The sequence below is a fragment of the Castor canadensis genome, chromosome 13 (assembly GCF_047511655.1).
Source record: "Castor canadensis chromosome 13, mCasCan1.hap1v2, whole genome shotgun sequence".
NCBI lineage: Eukaryota > Metazoa > Chordata > Mammalia > Rodentia > Castoridae > Castor > Castor canadensis.
The window spans coordinates 113,091,685-113,115,207 of NC_133398.1; positions in this window are offsets into that span (position 1 = coordinate 113,091,685).

Below are 23,523 nucleotides of genomic sequence, written 5' to 3' on the forward strand. Positions count from 1 at the left end.
TTCTATGGTGCTAACAATATTATCTGTTTCCATGCTCATGCATAGATAGACATTACTTTCCTTTTGGGGAATTCCACTGAAACACATGCATGTGTGCATAAAATAAATGACTAATCACTCAGTCCTTTGTCATAATATGATCTTGAATATTTTTCTGAAATATTACTACTGTTAAATTCATTGTGATTAGAATAAAGTCATATTTATTTGTGTAGCAACTAATTATCAAAATCTCTTTGCCAGAGTTGGTGATCTGTGATGGGGAAGCTTGAAGTCACGGATGGAGTAAAGTAGTAGTTATAACAGGATAGAGAAAAGAACAAGAAATGTCACTGAGCAGAGTGAGGATGCCCAACTCTTGCCTTTAATTATAAAAATCAAGGTGTAAGATGATTTAAAACTTGCACACATATCACTTATTTCATAAATCAGAATGTGGACAATGCCATAATGAACGTATTAAGAACTTTCTGCCTGGCAGTACCAAACAACAGGAACAGAAAAAGCAAGAAACTATAGAGTAACATTGATTGAGCTACACACAATCAAACCCACAAACAACTAAGACAATGAAGTGACAGGAATCACCACATATTTATCAATACTAACACTTAATGTGAGTGGACTTAATTCCCCCATCAAAAGGGACAGTCTAACAAACTGGATTAAAAAGGAAGATCTAACAATTTGTTGCTTACAGGAGACCCATCTCATCAATAGAAATAAGCATAGGTTTAGGGTGAAAGGTGGGAAGAAGATTTCCAAGCCAATGGCCCTGGAAAACAAGCAAGAGTAGCAATACTTATCTCAGACAAATTAGACTTCAAACCTACATTGATCAAACGAGATAAAGAAGGACATACCATACTAATACAAGGGGGGAAATAGACCAAAAAGTAATAACAATTATCAACCTATATGCAGCAGATGTCAATTCACCCAATTTCATCAAACATACACTGAAGGACCTAAAAGCATATATTAACTCCAACACAGTGGTAGAGGGAGACTTTAACACCCCACTATCATCAATAGATAGGTCATCCAAACAAACAATAAAGAAATCCTAAATCGAAATCATACCATAGTTAAAGTAGACATTGTTGATGTCGACAGAACATTTCATCCAACTTTTATATAATATACATTCTTCTCAGCAGCCCAGGAATCTTTCTCCAAAATAGATCATATCCTAAGGCACAAAGCAAACCTCAGCAAAAATAAGAAAATACATGTTATACCATGCATTCTACCTGATCATAATGCATTAAAACTGGAACTCAACAACAAAAATAAAGACAAAAAATATGCAAACAGCTGGAAACAGAACAATACATTGCTTAATGAACAATGGGTCATTTATGAAATAAAAGAGGAAATTAAGAGGTTCCTGGAAGTCAGTGAAAATGAAAACACAACCTATCAGAACGTATGGGACACAGCAAAGGTAGTCCTGAGAGGAAAGTTTATAGCCATTAGTGCATATATTAAAAAGACTGAATGATCTCAAATCAATGACCTAATGATATATCTCAAACTCCTAGAAAAACAAGAACACACAAATCCCAAAACAAATAGGAGAGAAATAATAAAAATAAGAGCTGAAATCAATGAAATAGAAACCTAAAAAACCATACAAAAAACAAATGAAACAAAATGTTTTTTTGAAAAAATAAACAAGATCAATAGACCCCTGCCAAACCTGACTAAACTGAGGAGAGAAAAAACCCAAATGAGTAAGATCAGGAATGCAAAAGGGGAGATAACAACAAATACCATTGAAGTCCAGGAAATCATTAGAGATTACTTTGCAAACATATATTGAAATGAATTTGAAAATCTTGAAGAAATGGACAGATTTCTAGATACTATGATCATCCAAAACTGAACAAAAAGGACATTAGTCAGCTGAACAGATCTATAACACAAAATGAAATTGAAGCAGCAATCAAGAGTCTCCCCCCAAAAATTTCCAGGACCACATGGATTCTCTGCTGCATTCTATCAGAACTTTAAAGAAATATTAATACAAACCTCTTTAAACTGTTACATGAAATAGAAAGGGAAGGAAAACTGCCTAACACATTTTATGCGGCCAGCATTACACTTATACCAAATCCAAGCAAAGACAACTCCAAAAATGAAAAAAATAGGCCAATCTCCTTAGTGAACATTTGATAAAAATCCTCAATAAACTAATGTAAACCATATTCAACAACACATCAGAGAGATCATTCACCACAACCAAGTAGGCTTCATCCCAGGAATGCAGGGGTGGTTCAACATATGCAAATCAATAAATGTAATACAACACTTTAATAGAAGTAAAGACAAAATCCACTTTATCATATCAATAGATGTAGTAAAAGCCTTTGATGAGATCCCACACTATTTCATGATAAAAGCTCTAAGAAAACTAGGAATAGAAAGAAAGTACTTCAACATTATAAAAGCTATGTATGACAAACCTACAGCCAACATTATACTTAATGGTGAAAACCTGAAACCATTCCCTCTAAAATCAGGAACGAGAAAAGGATGTCCACTCTCCTTACTGTTATTCAACATTGTACTGGAATTTCTAGCCAGAGCAATTACGCAAGAAGAAGGAGTAAAAATAGGTAAAGAAACTGTCAAAATATCCTTACTTTCAGACAATAAGATCCTATACCTTAAAGACCCAAAAACTCTGTCCAAAAGCTCCTAGACACCATCAACAGCTATAGCAAGGGAGCAGGATACAAAATCAACATATGAAAATCATTATCATTTCTATACACTAATAATGAACAAACTGAGACATAATATATGAAAACAATTCCATTTACAATAGCCTCAAAAAAAATCAAATACCTAAGAGCACACCTAACAAAGGATGTGAAAGACCTCTACAATGAAAATTATAAACTCCTGAAGAAAGAGATTGGGGAAAAATATAGAAAGTGGAGAGATCTCCAATGCTTATGGATTGCTAGAATCAACACTGTAAAAATGTCTATACTCCCAAAAGTAATCTATGTGTTTAATGCAATTCACATCAAAATCCCAATGACATTCTTCAAAGATATTGAAAAATCAACTGTTAAACTTATTTTGAAACACAAGAGGCCATGAATAGCAAAGGCAATACTCAGTAAAAAGAACAATGCTGGAGGCATCACAATACCCGACTTCAAACTATATTACAAAGAAATAGCAATAAAAACAGCGTGGTACTAGCACAAAAACAGACATGAAGACCAGTGGAACATAATAGAGGACCTGGCTATGAAGCCACACAACTATAACCAACTTATCTTTGGCAAAGGTGCTAAAAATATATGACAGAGAAAAGAAAGCCTCTTCAACATAAACTGATGGGAAAACTGGTTATCAGACTGCAAAAAAAATGAAACTAGATTCATGTTTATCACCGCATACCAATATTAAATCAAAATGGATCAAGGATCTTAATATCAGAACCCAAAAACTAAAATTGGAACAGGAAAGAGTATACAATACTTTGGAAGTAATAGATATTGGCAGGGACTTTCCAAATGGAACCCAAGCAGCTCAGCAATTAAGAGATAGCATAGACAAATGGGACTTCATAAAACTAAAAAGCTTCTGCTCAAAAAGACAAAGGGTCTCTAAACTGAAGAGGCCACCAACAGAATGGGAGAAAATAATTGCCTACTACACATCACACAAAGGAATGATAACCAGAATATATAGAGAACTCAAAAACTAAACTCTCCCAAAATTAATGAACCAATAAACAAATGGGCAACTGAACTAAACAGAAATTTCTCAAATGAAGATATTTAAAAGGCAAAAAAGCACATGAAAAAATGTTCACCATCTCTAGCCATAAAATATTGCAAATCTAAACCACACTAATTTTCCAGCTCACCCCTGTTAGAATAGCCATCATTGACACACCACTAACAACAGGTGTTGGTGAAGAGGTGGGGAAAAAGGAACACTTATACACTGCTGGTGGGAATACAAACTAGTACAACCACTCAGGAAAAAAATTGGGAGGCTTCTTAAAATTCTAAACTTAGATCTGCCATATGATCCAGCAATAACACTCTTGGGGATACACCCAAAACAATGTGACACAGGTTACTTGAAAAGCACTTGCACACCCATGTTTATTGTACCACTTATAATTGCAAGTGAATGGATAGAACAGGAGAACATCATCCTGAGCGAGGCTAACCAGGCCCAGAAGACCAAAATTCATATGTTCTCCCTCATATGTGAACTTTAGATGGAGGGCAAACACAACAAGGGGGTTGGACTTTGATCACAAGATGAGGCGAGTGCACACAAGGGAGGTATGAGGATAGGCAAGAAATCCAAAAAAAAAAAAAAAAACCACAAGATAGCATTTAATGTCCTCAACACAAAGGAACTAGTGCAGAAAATTTAAAGTGACAGAGGCCAATAGGAGAAGGGGACCAAGAACTAGAGAAAAGGTTAGTTCAAGAAGAATGAACTTAGAATGTAACACATATGTACAGCAAAGCAATGCGAGTCAACTCCCTGTATAGCTATCCTTATCTCAATTAGCAAAAACCCTTGGTCCTTCCTATTATTGCTTATACTCTCTCTTCAGCAAAATTAGAGATAAGGGCAAAATAGTTTCTGCCTGGAAGTGTGGTTGTGGGGGATAGAGGAAGGAGGCAGGGGGAAAGAGAGGCTATAGGGGGGAAGGAAGGAGAAATAACCCAGACATTGTATGCACATATGAATAAAAGAAATTTATTAAAAAGAACCTTCTTGTTGTAATCCCCCTAACTTGGAAGGCAGAGATAGATGATTTTGGTCAAGCCCAGCCTGGGTAAAACCATGAGACCCTTCCTGAAAAACAAATTAAAAACAAAAGGAATTAGGGCATGGCTCCAGTGGTAGTGTGTTTACCTAGCATGCCTGAAGCTCTGGGTTCAATCCCCAGTACCACCCCCCAAAAAATTTCTAGGTAGGAACAGAATGAAACATATCACTCTGCTGTTTCACCAGGAAGAAAGTATGATTTCAACTTCTCCGTGGAGGAAGAGCATTGTATTTACACAGTGGTGGAGCAGGGAAGGTATTCTGGTTTGAATAAATGTCACAAATAATGGCATATTGAAATCAGATGACCTTTAGTGACTGAGTAAGGGATTTAGATTGGTTTGGCAGGCAATTACTAGGGGTTTAAGAAGGGATATCTTAATACATATAAAAGATGGATAAAGAATATTGGGAAAAATGAATTAAAAGAGGAATGTTTGTGACAGGTCAGTTTTCATATGTGTGCAATAATAAGAGGGTTAACTATTATAAGTCCTACCATACCTCATTGTAGAAGGAAAGTAGTTAGGTTTTTTATTGCCATAAAAAATCACAAAACCCCAATGGCATAAAATTGTTCATTTCTGTAAGTTGGTTAGCCAGGTGACTATAATGCTCTTGACCTTGGCTATGATTGCTCACATGTCATGTGGTCATCTGATGGGTGCTGTTCTGGGATGGCCTTCACTGAAATGATTAGGGTAACTGGTCTGGGCTTCACAAACACTTCTCCTCTCATGGGTTAGCCTTGGCATTTCTCATGTCAATGGGACATGGACAAGAGAAACCTGGAAAAGCATGGTCACATTTTACAGACATCCATTTATGTCACTATTTAAACACAGCAAGTTTGTAGGTCCACATTCCTTCAGCATTAATCACCCTTAGTAAAACCTTCAAAGTGTCATGAATACATTTTCCCAATTAATGACAGGAAATACATTTCTGTAACTCACTGAAATTGGAGGAAAAATAAGTTATCTAGATTCAGGTAATCTGAGTTTGTACCCGAACTCTGTTGAATATTATATCTGGCCCTGAGTCATCTCATTTGTGAAAGGTGGATAATAAGACACACCTCACAGACATAATTTTGAATACTAAATGAAATATCTGGTGTAATACAAGTGTATAGTGGTATTCAATAAATGATCTACATCTTCTCTCACCTACTTTTTCTTCTTTTAGCCCTTTCCTTAGTTCATAGGTTAAAAGTGCTCACTTTGCTATTGTAGAAGACCAAAACATACCACTCTCAAATATTCCCTTTTCATTTAAGTTATTTTGGGTGGATTGTTTTGAGAAAAAGCATACACAGGAGGAACTCTGAAAACAGTAGAAATCACCTTCTATGAGGAAAGTTGATAGCTAACAGGTAACTTTTATTATAAGACTAGTTTCTAAATTACCAGAAATTCATCAATGGCAAAGACACTGGTCTTAAATCAGCAAAACAAACCTTGCTTTTGCTTATCACATATTTCCTGATGACTTCCCTGTAACCAGCCTTCCCTACACTCTTCTTTCTTTGTTTCAGCCAAGGTTGGTATGGTGGTATCTGAGCCTAGATTTACTAATTTCTCTGAATATTGTCCATATGCTCATTAGAAATACATAATATTAAACTAATGTGTGTTTTTATGTTTTTAATCTATTTGTTACAGGGGCTTCACCTTCAGCTAAGAGTTCTAAAAGTGTAGCGAGAAAATTACTTTTTCTCACTTACACTATAAAAGTGTAAGTAAGTAAAAAACTGCATTCCCAAATATTTGCTTCTGATCTGCAGAAAAAGATCAATGAGAGTATTATGAAAATTCTCCTGCTACATTTCAAAATGCTATGCAAATGTTAAACTCCCTTTTCAGATTTTCCATGCCTACTGCCTATTGATGAAAATTCTCCTGCTACATTTCAAAATGCTATGCAAATGTTAAACTCCCTTTTCAGATTTTCCATGCCTACTGCCTATTGATGACATTGATGACATCTTACTCTCTTAGTTTTCATAATTCATGCTGTGCATTTTAAGATCTGAGCAATTTAACTTTGACATAACTAAACAGGATGAAATGGAAATAAGATCAAGAGTGGAAAAAAAAGGAAGTCATAAACCAACAACTGCAGCCTTGAGATAAGTTGATGAAAGTGACAAGAGTGCATTAGATGACAGAAACTTTCAACCTCACCAATTTAAATGGAAACAAAAGCAGATATGTTGTCTTTATAAAATATTGCTTCTTAAATATGTAGTATAAAAGATACATTGAATTTTTCTCTGGCATATTGACTTATCAATATATGTGGGATTTCTGATACACTTGATAATTTCTTTTTTTTTAATTTTTAATTTCACTTTCCTTTTATTGCAACATTTAAAATGCACTGTGCACATTTCTCAGTCTTGCCACCGTTGCCATTTTAGACTGGATCATTTTGTTATATAGACTACCAATGCATTATAGGATAATTAGCAACATCCATGACTTCTTACACACTAGATGCCAACAGCACTTCTATGTCCCCAGCCATGACAAAAAACAATAGTTCTAGACATTGTCATATGTCTCCTTGATAAAATCTCCATGCTTAAAAACCATTGCTCTTGAATATTTTAAACACACATGTGTAAAATTATCACACGGAGAAAATAGGTATATTATTCTTTTTTCTAAAAGATCACATAATGCACAAAACATACTTGACAATTTCTTAATTACTATTCCATTTCCCTCTAATTTCATAGTTAAGTACTTATACCAAGAGTACATATACTACATTGTGCAAGGTCACATGTAATCTGTAAATAAATGGATAAGTCAGAGACTTTTATTATTAACAGATTTTTATAAAAATCTACTATTTTCTAGGCATGTTGTATGATTAAAAAGTTAGACAACATTGTTGTGAAGTAAGACACCAGGCTAGTTTCTAGGTACAGTGAGACACCTATGATAATGGATTTTAGGGACACTAAAATATTTTCTTTTTTATTTATGATTTTATTAATAAATAATATTTCACAGAGGCATATATTTATGTAGATGTTTGACATGCATTTTAGTTGAATTTACCCTCTCCATCATTCTCCCTCTACCCTCTTGTCTTTCCAAGAACAATTTCAGTAGGTTTCATTCTTTTATTTTCATATATGGATATAAAACCCATCTTCCATATATACCCTGATTCATTCATTCCTCCCACTGATAGACACACCTGAAAAAGATTTGTATTTCCCTCCTGCTCTTCACCTTTTAAAAAATTTCATGTATATTGACCATCCAAGGGAGGTTAACCTTGGTACTTAGGGTCTGTACATAGCATGCTTTTATCAAATTAACCCTCTCCCTTCCATTCTTACTGATTCTCTATCACCAAGTTCCCCTAATATTCAACAGCTTACTGTACTGGGCATTATATTATATTCATATATACATGTGTTGTTTCAATGTTTTTCATTCTCTAACATTTTATTTCCCTCTCCCACCTCCTGTAAGCCCTTCAGACAGACTCAATAATACAATTTTGTTCTGTCATTACATATATATAGAATATGGTCATATATATTTCTATACATACATTTAACTTTTAAGTATAGTTTCAAATATGAGAGAAAACATGTGACCTTTGATTTTTTGAGCTTAGCTTACTTCACTTAATATGAAGTTATGCAATTGTATCCATTTACCTGCAAACAACATATTTCATTCTTCTTTACAACTGAATGAAACTCCATTGTGTATATCTATCACATTTTCTTAATCCACTCATCATTTGTGGGGCATCTGGGCTGTATCCAAATCTTGGCTATTGTAAATAGTGCTGTATTAAACATGGGTGTGCAAGTAGCTGTATCATATTCTGAAGTACATTCTTTTGAACACTGAAATATTTTATCAAAATAACCTAGATTTTTAATGAACTGAAATTATTTATGTAATGAAAAATAGTTTTTGCAAAATTTTGTTTTAGATACAAATCACATAACAGAGATTACTATTCTTAACTCTACAATTTACTTTACTTTAACAATGGGAGAGGTAAAATAATAGAAATAAAAGGCAGGAAAGCATGGTGTCATAGGAACATAAACAAAGGTGTTTACATGGGAGGCTTAGAAAAGGAGTAGATTGGAATGATGCTGAGAGTATTTTAAGGGAATTGGACAAATTGACTCTGATTTAGCACCATGGAGATCAAGACATTATTTTATGGGAAGGCTGTGTGAAATTTCGGTTGCCCTTCTTTGTTGAAAGAAGGAAAAGTGAGAAAGTAGAAATCAAAATATAAACAATTCTACCTATTTTTGTTTCTCTTCATGTGGCTTTTTTTCTTCCTTCCTTTCTTTTTTCATCTCAGCACCAAAATTTTACTTCTGACAAGAATGGTGCTGACATGCAGATGGGTGACACCAGCTTTTTTCTTTAAAATGTATTCCTACATTTAAATTTTTCTGATCAGTATCATGCTTTTTCTATATAACAGATTTATATTATAGTTTTATTTAAATTTTTATTTATTTGCTTACCAGTATTTACTTACTTGTTTGCTGTGGTTCTGGGACCCAAATCAGGGTACAGCACACACTAAGCATATGCTCTACCACTGCTCTGCTTCCTCTCGACTGCATCACATTCATCATCCAGCATGGTGCATGTGCAAGTAAGAATGATGGGAAATTTTCTACTTTTTCTAATGTGGTATTTTCTTGATTGGGCATTCATGTGGTTGCTGTAGATATGTGACTGGTTATCACAAAAAAAAAGTAAGTAGCCTGCTGGTTGCAATTCACTTCAGTTGTTTGTAATTCACTGGACTCTATGAAGGAATTGACAATTGTAACTTCTTAGTCTATTACCTTTCCAATATCAGGCCTACTTATGTATATTTAAAATTTTTTAACCTAGAATGGACCAAAAACATAAAGAAATGGAAAAAATTTCAAAGAATTCTTCAAAGGTACAAGGATACACATTTTGTATCCAAGAAACAATTTCTTTGTATTTAAACCATGTCATAAAGTATTGAATGAGTTTTAAATACTGTTTTTATGTGGCACTTGAAATTGAACCCAAAGCCTCATGCATGCTAGGCAAGCACAATTCATCTGACCTCCATCTAAATCCCTTTTTAAATTTTTTATTCAGAGACAGGGTCTCACAAGGCAAACCTGCCCTCAAACTTGTGATCTTCTTTCCCTCATCTTCTCAATGGCTTAGTTTACAGGCGTGCATGACATTTCACCACAAAACCAAAATACTATTAAGTTTGTATTATATTGATAAAATGTATTAAACATATAGTTCAAAAAGAAAATGTAAATCAGCCTGGAGCCACTGGCTCAAGCCTGTAATCCTAGTTCCTTGGCAGTCAGAGATCAGGAGGATTACAAGCCCTACTGAAATGTTTGTGAGAATCCCATCTCAACTGATACCTGGGTGTGATGTAGCATTCCTGTCACACTAGTGAGAGTTGAAGCCTGACCTAGGAAAATTGTGGTTTAGGCTGGCCTGGGGTAAAAGCAAGACCCTATCTCCAAAATAACCAGAGCAAAAAGGGTTAAAAGTCTAGTTCAAATGGTACTGTACCTGTTTCACAAACTTAAAGCCTTAAATTCAATCCCCAGTACCACCAAAATAAAAAAACATCTTAAAGTCAATTTTAAAAAACAAGTGCACATATACAGAATAAAACTTTATTGCATTAAATTTATTTAATATAAATAACAATTTTGTGAAATATTGATCACTATTAAGAGATGAATTTATTATTCCCTAAAACACAATAACTAAGATATCAGTAGCAAAAATATAACCATAGAGACACTTTCTCATACCTGATTTTAAGTTAATAATTATATTACCTGTATCCACTTAAAATTATTTCATATGGCATTCACTTATGGCCATTCACAATTTCCTCATTTTACCTACCTCTTAGATTATAGGACTCAATACCAAGTAAAGCATATATGGGTGTACATGGTCACAAACTGCACGTTTTTCTCAACTGTGTTTTTACAGGTACTGCTGTTGAACTGCAAGAGGCAGTGGTATTAGCAAATCCTTTATTAGATTTTGTGCACATTAACAACAGGTCATATTTTAATTTATATTCCCAGCTGTATCTACTATAGCATTCTGAACACTAATATTACACATAGAATTATTTGTAGGGATTCAGACAAGTGGACAACTGGTGAACTCTTGTATGTCAAGGTTTTTCAAGCAAGAACTTGTTAAGCATTTCTTAAGTACAGTAGTAAAAGCATTTTCCCATAAGTTGCAATCTATCTCAGTTATCTTTTTAAATCATAACTCTAAAATGTGATCTTTCTCTAATACCATGAAGCAAAATACAAAACTTAAAATTATAAAACTTCTCATATGATAGTTTTATATTATCAGCAATGTCTTTTGATGGTTTCTGACCTATTTAGAGTTGAAAGTTCTCATAGTTAAAAATGTAGACATCATGAGTAGAATAAAATAATTCAAATAAAAATAATTCAAACCTTGGGGTTTTTAAGTAGATTTTTATTGAATTTGTTTCAGAAAACATTGAAACTGTGTTTGTGGAGACTTAACCACATCAAAAGGGTATTGAAGCAATAAAGTAGGTGCAGGGAAGAGATAAAAGACAAGTGAATTAAGTTTCTGATTATCTGGTAGGATTATGTTGAGAAACTAAATGAACATTGTAATAAATGTTAATGCTCTAAGTCTAAAACACTAGCTTCATCTTTTCAAGCAGGGTTAAAGGTATTTCACAGAACCTTTGCAGTGCTTCTGTGACCATGTGGTTGAAGAAAATCTGTTTTTATTAAACATACTGACATCTTATCTAGTGATATAATTTCAACATGTCCATGATTTTTCTTTCTATATCCAAGTATAAATTTAGAATAAATAATCTCAAAATTTTTGAGTTGAATCAGGGTTCTTCCAGGGTAGATATGGCCAATGAACACATTCATACTTCCCAAAGGAAAGTACAAGAATAATATTCAGGATTTGGTGATTCTCACATTACCTTCTTTTTAGGAAAAGCAAATCTAATGTTAACTTTTTTCTTATTTTGACAAGTGAAATGCTTTTTCTTATGTTTTCTAATTTTTTTTCTTTGCACACAAACAAATAAATATGAATTTATTGTTAGGTAAACAGTGTAATAGCCACTCTTTTCCTTTAAGCTGAAATTCTCCAAATTGAAAGTAGTTGGGTTGCAGTGGATATGCATGAAGAGCTAGTTTACAGATTCAGTTTAGTTTGGTCAGTAACGCTAATGTATTTCTAGACAATCACAACACTAAATTAGACAGAAGTCTGGTCATATGTTGCTTAATGACAAGAATTTATTCTGAGACTATATTCATAAGCTCCATTGTCATTGAGTGAATGTCATGAAGGGTGCTTGGTTATGTAGTTCCTACCATGTTATATATGGTATATGTTCTATGAGGTACATCTTTGACCATAACATCATTGTGCATTGTAGGACTGTACTTCAACTGATACCTCTACCTACTGGAAGACTAATTTGCAAAAGCATACAGATAATTTAATATTTGTTATTAAATCTCTGAAACTCTCTGGTGTATATCATAACCCAACATCAACTCTGTTCTACCACTAGATCATGCAGATAAGCTCCCAACTTGTTCTACAGCTGCTGGCTACTGTTCTGTGGCTGGGAATGTACTTTCAGATGTTGAGTGAGCAGAGTTATTGACCATAAAATTGATTATGACCACTTTCCCCAGAGACAGAAGTTATAATGTGAGAGAGTGCTTTCTGAAGAAGCAAATTTGAAGAATGGCAACTGTATTCAGAATCCAAATATCAGATAAATGAGACTGAAAATAATTGCATTCAAATTTATATTTAGTAATCAGTCAAGTCACAGTTCAAAAGATTGTTATTAATGTGTATTTTACTAAGGGCAGTATATCTCTATACCCTGTCTAATCTTTATTTATACCACTTAATCCATTGGGTAACCAGTTTCTAGGCACCTATTAAAACAACCAGAGACTGTTAAGTGGCCTAGGAATGAAGTTGAATACAATATGATTTTTTCAAAGAGGTAATAACTTTAACAGTGAAGTGATTGATTATTTATGCATGGATATAAACCACACTCTCACTACCACCACCTCCATAGTCATAATATGATACCATTTATTTATTTTTATTCTTTATTACTCACTTCTTCATTCATTTTTTTATTATCTGTGGCATCCTTAATATGACCCAAACATTTGTATATCCCATATATATCCCATATTTGATATGCTGGGAAAACAGAACAGCACAAAATGAAGTAGGTTAGTGACATCATGAAGCTTCTATTCTGGATTACTGAGAAAGATTATATGAATATTTAAATACATTACTATTTATTATTATAGATGAACAATTAAATAGAACATATAATATGTGCTTTGTCCAAAAGTTACACGGCTGTGAAGAAAAATAAAGCGGCATGTATGAGAGTATATAACATCTTAATTTAAAGACTTCAAACAAGGCTTTCCTGAGACAAGAAGGTGCAGTAGAGAGGAAACTTGAATGATTACAAGTAATGACTATTGCAAGTATTGAGGGAGAATAGTTCAAGTAGTTCACTTAGTGTGAACATATTTATTATATACTATGTAAGAATTTTATGTGAGTTATTTCACTTTAATTCCCACAACATTTAAAAATTATTCCGGTTATTCAGAGTTAAAAAACAAATTGAAGCTTAGAAGCACATTTGCAATCTCATAGCTATTAGTAGAGTTGAGCTTAAATCTATTAACACAGTATACTGTAGGGGAAAGAAAATCATCTCTGCCTTATATACCTTGGAGAAACACCTTAGATTAGAGACATGTGAGCCAGATGTTGAAAGACTGACAACATCAATCATTGGATGCAGATGAAAGGTGTTATTAGTCAATTTCCCCTAGGTGTCAAAATACCTGAGAAAATCAACTTATAAGGAGAAAGGATTTATTTTGATTGATGATTTCAGAAGTGTCCATTCATGGTCACTTGGCCTGGTTGCCTTTGGGCCCATGGAAAAGCAGCAAATCATGGCAGGAGTGTACGGAAAAGTTGACTTCTCCTCACCACATGGCAGCCAGGAAGCAAAATGAGAAAGAGCACTAGACCCAATATCTTCTTTGAGGGCACAACCTCAGTAACCAAGTTTCCCTCTATAAGCCCCACCTCCTAGTTTCTATCATCTACCATCAGTGCCGCAGGTTGGAGAACTTCAGCACATGGTTTTTTTTGGGAGACATTCATTATCTACACCATGACAAAAAGGGTTGGATGGTAGACTGGGCTTGGTGACCTACATGTGTAATCCTGACTAAGCGGGAAGCAGAACTAGGAGGATTGTGAGGCCAATGGCAGCCCATGCAAAGTTAATGAGATCCTATCCAAGAAACAGACTAAAATTGGAGAGGTGGCATGGTAGGGAGTATGGCCAAGTACTGGAGCACTTGCTTAACAATTGTGGAGCCCTGAAATCCTCAAGAAAAGAGGGGAGGGGTACTTGATGAGATAGAACTAGAAATGTAGTGGTGACGTATATGAAAGTTAAAGCACCTGAAACAAATGCAGGCAATGCTAATCACAGCAGTATTGAGTACAAGTTATTTCTCCAAAAGAGATAATGCTAATATAGACTGCAGTAGACAATTATTTGCCTAGACTCACACATTTATACTTCATTCTTTAGATAAGATAAGGACATTTGGAGAACAACGTGACATGGGTAAGATAGCTTTTTTAGAAGTATCATTATGGTATGGAATGTGGGGTGACTAGAAAGGAATTATTATAAGGGATCATTAAGTCAGCAATTATTAATCTGAGGCTTGGAGATGCCTTGGCACTTAGGGTATAATATTAGAGGAGACATGCATTCTTATGTACTTCACTTCATAAACAGAAAAATATTTCTTCCTCAAATATATTTTACCATTTTTTAAAAGTTATGATTCCTTAGGTGCCTGTGACTGCAAAAATATATATTTTCTTAAAAGCATAACTAAATTCAGTGTGCTTGTATGGATTTTCTTAAATAATTGTTATTACTGTACAACTACATTATGCATGCCCAAATGCTCCATTGACTTATTAATCTGTTCATGTGCCTGTTTTGGAAATATTTGTTTTTTTGGAGCAGCATACTATAGTGGTTAAGAATATGGTTTTGGTAGCCAGACTTTATGGCTTTGCTCTTCCATTTGTTAAGAGTAAATTGATGTGCAATTGATTTCTCTAAATCCTATTTTTCTCATTGGCAGATCTGTCAAAATAAAAGTTATCTCACTTGATTACCATGGGGATTATACAAAGTTCTGAATACAAAATACTTAGCATACTGCCAGACATATAGTAAGATACCAAAGTAGTTATTACTCTATCAGACAAGGTCTCAAAGACTATGCATGGTTGTATTATGTTCAAAACTGAAAAACACACCAAGGAGTCATTGCTCTGTCTTAAGTTAGAGTGACATTGGATCAAGGTCACAAAATTGGATTTGAACTTGTAATTATCTCTTTTACTAGAAAGAAAAGTGAGTTCTATTTGCTCTATTTCTATGCTTTCTCCATTTTATTGCACTGTGAAACAATAATACCAGCTCACCTTCCTTATAGTAATAAATTTGGAAGTATTTGTGATTCGTGGTCCAGATACCCAGCCACTGTTATTTCTTGCTCCCAACTATCCCTTCAATTCTCTCTTGTTTGCAAAGATGAGTGTTTTGCAACTTTCAAAACCATTATAGTCTTTGCTTGATAGCAGTAACCTGTCCTTTTCTGGGGTACTAACCCCAGAGGAGCCTGGAAATTGGGCTTAATTGCAGAAAATCAGCAATCATCACAACATACACTTAGCAACCTGCAGGTAGTTTACAGTCCAGATAAGGGTTTATGGTCAAAAGACAACTACCGCTTGTCTTGAAGTTGCTGCTCTAAAGCTTGTGATTTGCAGGAACCACTTTCATAAATTATGTAGAAATATAAATGAAAACTCTAAACTAATTTCAAGAGGAAAAGAGATGTGGGAAACCAAGCATTATTTCAAGATAGACTCATTAAAGAAGAGCAACAAACAGTACAATTGACCTCTACTAGATCTGTTTCATCAGAATGAAAGATAGAATGGTTGATCTGAGAAGGAAAACAAGCTTCAGAACAATTCCTGTGCTTTGTTCCTGTTTGTTTCAATTAGAGTGTACTTCTTTAAGGTTAATGTGTTTAAGGCAAAATTCAGTGCAAAACTCCTGTGTGGAAATTGACATTAATATTGTAATCTGTGAGTCACAGTAACTCATTTACAAACTATCAAATGCTTCTTCATTTCTGTTTCAGTTTTTCTCTGTTTAAGTCAAAGTTCCTATAGAAAAAGAAAAGAAAACATCCTATATGGCTTTTTGGGAGATTTTTGCACACATAAAGAATGAGATTCATTCATTTTTTTTTATTACCTCAAATCAGTTAAACATTTCTGATTCAAGACGGTACTTTGAAAAGATGAGAAGAGGTAGAATATATGATAGTAATTGAGAGAGTACAGAGTAATGTTTTATAAACTTTGCAAAGAAAAGTTGGCAGTCAGTGTGGTCTGGGCTTTGCTTTGGCAAATTAGGCTTGTGGATTCCCAATCAAAAAAATAGAATATGGATTATTTGAAAAATGGGTAGCTTTACTGCATGCACTGTGAGAGATACTCACTTAACCTACCCGTCAATCTTACCTTCTTGCAAGTATCATGCATGTTGTCCAGCAAGAGAATGTCATTAACTATTGGTAGAAAAGTACTCATTTAATTTAGTGACTATATCTTTTGGGGTTTTTGAACGTTAAGGGATCTGTTTAAAATGAACCTGCTGTGTTGAAAAATGTGAGTTGCTTCATGGTGAAAGACATTTTGAATGATTTTTTTCACTGATAATCATTTTCCCCATCAAGTGAGAAAATTACTTGACAATGCTTCTAGAACATTTGCATTTAGATAGCTGGGATAAATATAAATGGACACATTTTATTTGCACAATAATTTTTCAGAGCATTTTGGCTATCATCCTGGTGTTTATATTCAATACATTCGATCACCACCTACATTTTGGACAGAAGGCATAGTGCTCTGCTTGTTTATCTTGTAGAGAAATAAGATTGTCCCCCACAAGATAGTCAATTATAATATATGTACTCTTAAATAATTAAATGAGGTACTAAAGAGGAAACAAATTCTAATCATATTTCAAACTGATTGTGCTGTGCACTGAATCAGTCCTTTATGACTATATTTGTCTTGGAGCAATTATTATTATTATTTTTATCCCTATAAGAACAGGGAAGTAACAGACCTCCACAGAGAAACTGGAAGGGAATTGCTATTGCCCTGCTGGTGATTCTAATTGTATGCTCACTCATCACTATGTCAGTCATCTTCTTAACCCCAGGTAAAATCTCTTTATTCCTTTTATGATGGTATAGTGGATGACAATTTCACATTCAAATGACTTTAGAGGATAACAGTGTGTAGTATTTTAGGACACATTAGCATGGGTTGGAATTTTTTCTAAGAATATCATCAGATATTTTGCAAATGACATGGTAATCTTGTAGTTCAAACATTATGTAGACACTTTGGAGAAGCTGAAAGTGTAAAATTTATAAATTAAGAATGTCAAGGAGATATTTGTTCTCCATTGCTACTTAGAAATATATTATGTTAGTCAGTTTTATTAATGCATGGAACAGTTGGCTTTTATTGTGGGTTGACGATGAAGGAATGGAATCTAGGAGTTCCCCTATGTGGCTTTTTTTATTCCTTCCTTCCTTCCTTCCTTTCTTTTTTTGTCTCAGCAACAAAAAATTTTACTTCTGACAAGAATGGTGCTGGCATGCACATGGGTGAAACCAGCTTTTTTCTTTAAAATGTATTTCTACATTTAAATTTTTCTGATCAGTATCATGCTTTTTCTATATAACAGATTTATGTTATACTTTTATTTAAGTTTTTATTGCTTTGCTTATTAACATTTACTTATTTGTTTGCTGTGGTTCTGGGACCCAACCCAGGGCCTAACATGCACTAAGCATATTCTCTACCACTGTTCTGCTTCCTCTCGACTGCACCACATTCATCATCCAGCATGGTGTATGTGCAAGTAAAAATGATGGGAAATTTTCTACTTTTTCTAATGTGGTATTTTCTTGATTGGGAATTCATGTGGTTGCTGTAGATATGTGACTGGTTATCACAGAAGTAAATAGCTTTCTAGTTGTAATTCACTTCAGTTGATTGCAATCCACTGGACTCTATGAAGGAATGGACAGTTGTAACTTCTTAATCTATTACCTTTCCAACATCAGGCCTACTTATGTATATTTAAAATTTTTTTAAACTAGAATGGACCAACAGCATAAAGAAATGAAAAAAATTTCAAAGAATTCTTCAAAGGTACAAGGATACACATTTTGGCTCCAAGAAACAATTTCTTTGTATTTAAACCATGTCATGAAGTATTGAATGAGTTTTTAAATACTTTTTTATGTGGCACTTGAAATTGAACCCAGAGCCTCATGCATGCTAAGCAATCACAATTCCTCTGACTTCCATCTAAATCCCCTTTTAAATTTTTTCTTCAGAGATAGGGTCTCACAAGGCAAACCCGCCCTCAAACTTGTGATCTTCTTTCCCTCCTCTTCTCAGTGGCTGAGTTTACAGGCATGCACCACATCTCACCACAAAACCCAAATAATGAATATAAAATGTATTAAACATATAGTTCAAAAAGAAAATGTAAACTCAGCTTTGAGCTACTAGCTCAATCCTGTAATCCTAGTTCCTTGGCAGGCAGAGCTCAGGAGGATTATAAGCCCCAATGAAAAGTTTGTGAGAGTCCGATCTCAACTGAATCCTGGGTGTGATGTAGCATTCCTGTCACACTAGTGATAGTGGAAGTCTGAACCTAGGAGAATTGTGGTTTAGGCTGGCCTGGGGAAAAAGCAAGACCCTATCTCCAAAATAACCAGAGCAAAAAGGGTTAAAATTCTAGTTCAAGTGGTACAGTACCTGTTTCACAAACTTAAAGTCTTAAGTTCAATCCCCAGTACCACCAAATTAAAAAAAATCTTAAAATCAATTTATAAAAACAAGTGCATACGTAGAGAATAAAACTTTATTGAATTGAATTTATTTAATATAAATAACAATTATGTGAAATATTGATCACTATTAAGAAATGTATTTATTATCCCTAAAACACAATAACTAAGATATCAGTAGCAAAAATATAATCATAGAGAACTTTTCTCATACATAATTTGAAGTTAGTTATTATATCACCTGCTTCCACTTGAAACTATTTCTTATGGCATTCACTTATGACCATTCACAATTTCCTCATTTTACCTACTTCTCAGAGTATAGGAGACTCAATTCCAAGTAAAGAGCATATGTGTGTACATGATCACAAACCGCACATTTTTCTCAACTATGTTTTTATAGGCAGTGCTGTTGACCTGCAGAAGAAAGTGCAATTAGCAAATGCTTCATTAGATTTTGTGCACATTAGCAACAGGTCATATTTTAATTTTTATTCCTAGCTGTATCTACTATAGCATTCTAAGCACTAATTTTCCACATGGTATTATTTGTAGGGATTCAGACAACTGGACAAGTGGTGAACCCTTGTATGTCAAGGTTTTTCAAGCCAGAACTTGTTAAGCATTTCTTAAGTACAGAATTAAAAGCATTTTTGCATGTGTTGCAGTCTATCTCGGGTGTCTTTTTAAATTGTAATTCTAAAATGTGATCTTTCCCAATACCGTGAAGCAAAATACAAAACTTAAAATTATAAAACTTCCCTTATGATAGTTGCATATTATCAATGATGTCTTTTGATGGTTCGTGACCTATTTAGAGTTGAAAGTATTCACAGTTAAAAATGTAGACATCATGAGTAGAATAAAATAATTCAAATAAAAATAATTCAAACTTTTGTGCTATTTAACAGGAAATAAATTGATAAAATAGTTGAATACCTTGGGGTTTTTAAGTAGATTTTTATGGAATTTCTTTCAGAAAACATTGAATCTGTGTTTGTGGAGACTTAACCACATAAAAAGGGTATTGAGGTAATAAAGTAGGTGCAGGGAAGAGATAAAAGACAAGTGAATTAAGTTTCTGATTATCTGGTGGGATTATGTTGATAAACTAAATGATCAGTGTAATAAATATTAATGCTCTAAGTCTAAAACACTAGCTTCATCTTTTCAAGCAGGGTTAAAGGTATTTCACAGAACCTTTGCAGTGTTTCTGTGACTATGTGGTTGAAGAAAATCTATTTTTATGAAACATACCCACATCTAACCTAGTGATATAATTTCAACATGTCCGTGATTTTCCTTTCTACATCCAAGTATAGATTTAGAGAAAATAATCTCAACATTTTTTTGTTGGATCAAGTTTCTTCCAGGGTAGATGTGGCCAATGAACACGTTGATATTTCTCAAAGGAAATTGTAAGCAGAATATTCAGTATTTGGTGATTTTCACATTACCTTCTTCTTAGGGAAAGCAAATCTAATGATAACTTCTTTCTTATTTTGCCAAATGAAACATGTAAAACTTGCTTTTTCTTATGTTTTCTAAAATTTTTCTCTTTGCACACAAGCAAATAAATATGAATTTGTTGTTGGGTAAACAGTGTAATAGCCAGTCTTTTCTTTTAAACTGAAATTCTCCAAATTGTAAGTACTTGGGTTACAGTGGATATGCATGAATAGCTAGTTTAAAAATTCAGGTTAGTTTTGTCAGTAATGCTAATGTGTTTCTAGACAATCATAACACTCAGTTAGACAGAAGTCTAGTCATGTGTTGCTAAAAGACAGAAATGTATTCTGAGGCTATGTTCATAGGCTCCATTGTCTTTGAGTGAATGTCATGAAGGGTGCTTGGTCATGTAGTTCCTACCATGTTATATATGGTATATGTTATATGAGGTACATCTTTGACCATAACATCACTGTGCAGTGTAAGACTGTACTTCAACTGATACCTCTACACAGTGGAAGACTAATTTGCAAAAGCATGTGGATAATTTAATATTTGTTCATAAATCTCTGAAACCCCCTGGTGTAAATCATAACCCAACATCAACTCTGTTCTAACTCTAGAGCATGCAGATAAACTCCCAACTTGTTCTACAGCTGCTGGCTACTGTTCTGTGGCCTGGAATGTACTTTCAGATGTTGACTGAGCAGAGTTATTGACAATCAAATTGATTATGACCACTTTCCCTAGAGACAGAAGTTATAATGCAAGAGTTTGCTTTCTGAAGAAGGAAACTTGAAGAATGGAAATTGTATTCAGAATCCAAATATCAGATAAATGAGATTGAAAATAATTTCATTCAAATTTACCTTTAGTAATCAGTCAAGTCACAATTCAAAAGATTGTTATTAATGTGCATTTTTACTAAGGGCAATATATCTCTATACCCTTTCTAACCTCTATTTACACCACTTACTTCATTGGGTAATCAGTTTCTAGGCACCTATTAAAAGAACCAGAGACTGTTAAGTGCCCTAGGAATTTAAAGTTGAATACAATATGATTTTTCAAATAGGTAACAACTTTAACAGTGAAGTGATTGGTTATTTATACACAGATATAAACCACACTCTCACTACAGCCACCTCCATAATCATAATATGTTGCCATTTATTAATTTTTATTACTTATCATTCATTTATGCATTTATTTTTTATTATCTATGGCATCCTTACTATGACTCAAACACTATTTGATATGCTAGGAAAACAGAAGAGAACAAAATGAAGTAGGTTAGTGACATCATGAAGCTTCTATTCTGGATTACTGAGGAAGATTAAATGAATATTTAAATAGATTACTATTTATTATTATAGATGAATAATTAAATAGAACATATGGTGTGTTGTTTGCCCATAAGTTTTACTGCTATGAAGAAAAGTAAAGCTGCATTATGAGGGTACATAACATCTTAATTTAGAGAGCTCAGAAAAGGCTTCCCTGAGGCAAGAAAGTGCAGTAGAGAGGAAACTTGAATGATGACAAGTAATGACTATTGCAAGTATTGAGGAAAGAGTTCAAGTAGTTCACTTAGTGTCAACGTTTTTATTATATACTATATAAAAGTTTTATATGATTTATTTCACTTTAATTGTTGCAACATTTAAAAATTATTCCAGTTGTTCAGAATTAAAAAATAAATTGAAGCTTAGAAGCATATTTGTAGTCTCATAGCTATTAATTAGTAGAGTTGAGTTCAAACCTATTAACACAGTGTACTATAGGGGAAAGAAAATCATCTCTGGCTTATATACATTTCTGTTTCTATCTATTTCCTTTTAACTCAAAGTTCCTCTAGAAAAAAAAAAAGAAAATATCCTATATGGCTTTTTTGGTGGTTTTTGCATCCATAAAAAACAAGATACATTCATGTTTTATTACCTCAAATGAGTTAACCATTTCTGATTCAAGACTATACTTTGAAAAGATGAGAAGAGGTAGACTATCGGTTGGTAATTGAGAGAGTACAAGTAATGTTTTATAAACGTTGATAAAAAGTTGGCAGTCAGTGTGGTCTGGGCTTTGCTTTGGCCAATTAGGTTTATAGATTATCAATCAAAACATAGAATATGGATTATGTGAAAATAGAGTAGCTTTACTGCATGCGCAGTGAGAAATACTCACTTATCTTCCCCATCAATCTTACCTCCTTGCAAATATCATGCATGCTGTCCAGCAAGAGAATGTCATTAACTATTGGTAGAAAAGTACTCATTTAATTTAGTGCTATGTCTTTTGGCATTTTTGAATATTAAGGCATCTGTTTAAAACGAGCATGCTGTGTTGAAAAATGTGAATTGCTTTGTGGTGAAAGACATTTTGAATGATTTTCTCATGGATACTCATTTTCCCCATCAAGTGAGAAAAGTACTTGACAGTCCTTCTAGAACATTTGCATTTAGAAAGTTGGAATAAATGTAAATGGACATATTTTATTTGCAAAATCATTTTTCAGAGATTTTTGGCCATCATCCTGGTGTTTATATTCAATACATTTGATCACCACCTACATTTTGGACAGAAGGCAAAGTGTTCAGTTTCTTTATCTCATAGAGAAATAAGATTAACCCCCAAAAGATAGCCATTTATAATATATGCACCTTTAAATAATTAAATGAGTACTAAAGAGGAAATAAATTCTAATCAGCTTTCAAACTGATTGTACTGTGCACTGAATCATTTCTTTATGATTATATTGGTCTTGGAGCATGTATAATTATAAGTCTTTATTTTTATTCCTATAGGAATTGGGAAGTAATAGACCTCCACAGAGAAACTGGAAGGGAATTTTGATTGCTCTTCTCTTGATTTTAATTGTATGTTCACTCATCACTATGTCAGTCATCTTCTTAACCCCAGGTAAAATCTCTTTATTCCTCTTATGATGGTACAGTAGATTACAATTTCACATTCAAATGACTCAAGAAGATATCAGTATGTGTTATTTTAGGAGACATTAGCATGGGTTGGAATTTTTTCTAAGAACATCATCAGATTTTTACAAATGACACAGTAATCTTGTAGTTCAAACATTGTGCAGATACTTTGGGGAAGATGAAAGTGTAAAATTTATA